Here is a 4,271-nt window from a genome sequence, read left to right on the forward strand (position 1 = left end):
TTATGAATCTTGATCGACATTAGTTGGGATAAGTAGGAAAAAAAAAGACGTCTTCTGCACTATCGGTGCTTTCTCTTAAAAGTTGAAAGGACGCAGCTAACGTGCCATATGAATGATCAATAATTATTGAATTCCTGTATGCTACGACTAGCTTCTTAAGGCTTTGTTTTTATGTGCAGTATTATATTTCTGAACAGATTTGCTAATCTGAACAAAGGGCATGTTTGTGTTACACCAATCCTTGCATACGGAACCCGCGCCCGCAGTGCGCGCGGCAGTCAAAACCGTGCTATCCTGTCAATCATTTGCCCTTTCACCGGAAACAGTACATTTCGGTTTTGCGTAAATGGCATTGCTGTCGATTTACCCGTCGAAAGGATGCGACCAAAGTCTTTATTCGCGAAGTTAACACAAATAAATACATTATCAATACGGTTTTGCCGTCTTCTTACACTTGATTAGAAAATATCAGCCTGAATTCGTCTTAGAATAGTTAGAAAAAACACAAATAACAGCCAAAGCACAACAGCTTACGTTCGAATTCTGCTCGCCGACAACTCATGTTTGTTGACAAAAAATTGCCATTAAATGGTTTTCTGGCCCTTTATTAATAGCGCTCACGTGAATTTTAAATGGAGTATCGGGAAAGGAAAATTGCCAAGTTGATATTTGTTTCGTGTAAATAGCGAAAATTTGTATACGCACTACAACACTTTTACTGACCATTGCTCGAAGGAACACCGTTTATAGGCTGCAAGGAAGTCGCTGAAGAATTTTGCACAAAAACCTCGGCCCCTAACACGGGAAAGCCAGACTTGGAAAGTTTTTCAGCGAAGGCTCACTGAGGAAGAGCTTCTAGAGCTTGCCCTCCAGCAGGTCGCCAGAAAGGTGCAAACAAGCTGATTCATGTCCGAAAAGAGCAAGATCTAGAATAGACCAGAAGGGGCAGTCAAAATTGTGTTTCTTGTATTGTGCGAAAATTCATTCAAAACTTTTCCCTCACTCCCAAATAAGAACTTGCTGTGTCTTGCAATTCTACAGTGAATTACTATGAGGCCAATAAGAGAATCAACATCAAAGAGGCACTCCCAGGGGTTTTGGGGAAGAAGAGAACATGGCTAATTTGAAGTGGGGAACAGAGTGACAATATCAAAATATTTTAGGGAACAAGGGAAGAAACCAATTTAAATTTTAGGGATCACAAATTTGGGAACAAGTTTGAATGTAATTTGGGGAACAAGGAAACACAAGCAAATATTTAAAGGAAACAAGGACCCCTCCCCCCTGGAGGGCCTCATCAAATGTCCCGCCTCTTTCATCCAACAGCTCAAACAAGCGATTCCAACTATTTTTGAATGACTGACACAAAAAGAACACTCTCTGAGAGAAATAAATTATTTGTAATAACAGTTTAGCATGCGAAACAATGCTCAGATGCTTACGAGCACCCTCATGCCCATGTTTGTAAAAAAGCACCATGAAGTATTCCGTGCAGCTGGTTTAGGCATTGTTTCACCTTTCAACATTGGGCAAAACCAAATCAACTCCATTCTCAGTGGGCACTGGGGAAAGAAGCTAGAAGAAAAAACTGGCCTTAATCCAATTCTCACAAGGTAAAATTTACAGAATAAGATTATTGAAGGAACACTTTTGAGTGCCAACAACAAGCGCAAACAATATTAATAGCCTTTAAATTCACAAAATGTGAAACAGCATATTTTAGTCTCATATTCAATTAGACTTGGCTGCAATATTCCTTAAAACCATGCAGAACTATTTACCATAAAATGTGGAACATTTCCTGCCCATCTAAATATGCCACAAAAGGGCTCCAAAAAGCAACCAGTTAAGTTTTTAGATAAAGATAGTGTCTCTATGGAGGTCTGACACAATACCCAAAAATTAAATAATTTGATGTGATCAAGACATTGAATGACCAAGCAATAAACAAACTGCAGCAATGTATGTTAGGTTCACAAAGTGGGAATGAAAAAAAATATTCCTCAACTCATGGTTCAATAAACATTTAAATTAATTTTCTATCAACAATTCAAGGGACTGACTTTTCACTCGTATTGATTTACGTTTCCATGATAAGTTTGAAAGTGAATCTGGCAACCACAGTGCCCTATGAAATGGGAAACAGCTTTAAGAAGCCCTTAAAACTAATATTTTACAAGGGAAGCCATTGTTGATGCCCTGCAAAGAACAAAGAATAAATTGAAAGAAGAGTTGGTCTGGAGTTTATCCACAATGGACAGTTAGTGGCTGCATTCACCAATGTAGAGAACAAACACATCAGTTTCTTCTCAAGCAACCAGGTGATCAAGGAGCTATTCAATTTCCAAAGAACAATGGTAGTAAGTGAATTGGTGAATTCGGGTACCTGGCCTGAAACTGAAACTTGTGGAGCCAAACAACTTGTTGAGCTTAGTACTTAAACTGGGTAGATAATTATGGCTACAATTATTGTCCATTCAACCAACAGTTTCTCCTAATTTTGTGTACCATTCACTTGTTGGTTCCTTAATAAAAAAAATCCCTAATTCAATTAAGGATTCAAGTCCTTTCAAATCATCAAATTTACTTTGCGCCACCAGGAACAAACGAAAAAATACAAGCACTGAAGAACAAACAAATTAACTGCTCAAGAATGCACGACTCCCTTTGAAACAGCAAAACAGGACCCTCGAGTCACTAAAAAGTGCTGCATGCTACGTGGATGTTTGTAGAACGATCGCAAGTTGTAATCACTGAAAGAAAACTCCACTCCAGATCTGATAGACGATGGTCGTGCAAAACTTGCCAAGCACGTGGAACACCCAACAGGATTGTTTGTTGTTTGGCACAGCAGATGAACGAAAAATTGTTCCCCTCACGATTCACCTGAAGTTTGGTCATGATGGATACACACAAGCAAGAGCTGAAAGAACTTCACAAGGTCAGACGACCAAATGTGATTGACCCAACACTCGTCAGAGCGGCTCAGTTATCGGACATCAAAGTGCTGAACAAACGAAGGGATTTCGTCGTAAAAATGTTCACTCAGCAACATCTTCTTCTTCTACAGAATAAAGTTCAAAAAGCGATCCCGGTTGTTAATCACATGCTAGCCCGTGTCATAAACTGGATAAAGTGGATTGGCAAATTGATTGTCAGAACAATGCGTCATTTTCAAAGAAGCAACACAGGCAGCCCAAGCTCAAAATGTTACGAGTTCAGTGTAACGTGACATATGCTGTATTACATAACAACGCGAAACGTGACTCCCGCCTTACAGCATATGGAGGTATTGTGTTACAACGGTTTGAATTTGTAAAGGTTTGTATGGGAAGGCAACGGCTTTGCTGGAAAAGTCAATTATTCTTATATTTTGTGAATAAAATCTACTTACCCTGTTGCCGTGTTGTATTCTTTGTTGTTTGCCAGCTTCGCAAGCCGATCTAACGCGATTTCGGCGACTTATCGTTTTGTGGGTTTCCACTGCTAAAAGAAAGCAGTAGAAACCCACAAAACGATAAGTCGCCGAAATCGCGTTAGATCGGCTTGCGAAGCTGGCAAACAACAAAGAATACAACACGGCAACAGGGTAAGTAGATTTTATTCACAAAATATAAGAATAATTGACTTTTCCAGCAAAGCCGTTGCCTTCCCATACAAACCTTTACAAATTCAAACCGTTGTAACACAACAACTCCATATGCTGTAAGGCGGGAGTCACGTTTCGCGTTGTTATGTAATACAGCATATGTCACGTTACACTGAACTCGTAACATTTTGAGCTTGGGCTGCCTGTGGAAGCAACGGTCAAGAGCACAGAACGTAAACAAGGCGTGACGTCGGATAGCACAAGGATAGCACAGTTTTTCCCGCTCGCTGAATTCTGATTGGTCAGTTTAAATTTCAGTAGCTCCCGCCGTATGCAAGGATAGGCGACTCTTTAAGAATGAGACTTGTACCAGGCCCCCGACATGCAAAACTGAACTGTTTTGGTGTACATCAAACAATCAGGTCAAATTATGTCAAGGCATGTCAACTAAACAATCACCGAAATGGGAACACCCACTTGTTTCTAGGAACTATTAATAATTGATAATAACTAGTAACAATTTAGGGACCCAAATTAATTTAAATATCCCCTGACTGCTTTTAGAGGATAGAGTTGGACAGTAGTATGTTGTGATTTTGATCTTCATTATGTCTGCACTCTTGAAACCTGGCCTCACAAATGATGCTAATTTTTCTTATAGTTAATGAAATCAACAGGTTAA

At 39.6% G+C, this 4,271-nt stretch overlaps 1 protein-coding gene across 1 annotated transcript in view; it reads left to right on the plus strand.

Moving 5' to 3' along the window:
* The first annotated feature begins 4,254 nt into the window (after nt 1-4,254).
* Nucleotides 4,255-4,271, plus strand: part of LOC138030873 (NLR family CARD domain-containing protein 4-like) — an 11,570-nt gene continuing 11,553 nt past the window's right edge. The window contains exon 1 of the mRNA XM_068878735.1: nt 4,255-4,271. This exon is cut by the window's right edge and continues 637 nt beyond it. The gene's annotated coding sequence lies outside the window, so the exon portion shown is untranslated.

The sequence above is a fragment of the Montipora capricornis genome, chromosome 13 (genome assembly GCF_036669925.1).
Source record: "Montipora capricornis isolate CH-2021 chromosome 13, ASM3666992v2, whole genome shotgun sequence".
Lineage (NCBI taxonomy): Eukaryota > Metazoa > Cnidaria > Anthozoa > Scleractinia > Acroporidae > Montipora > Montipora capricornis.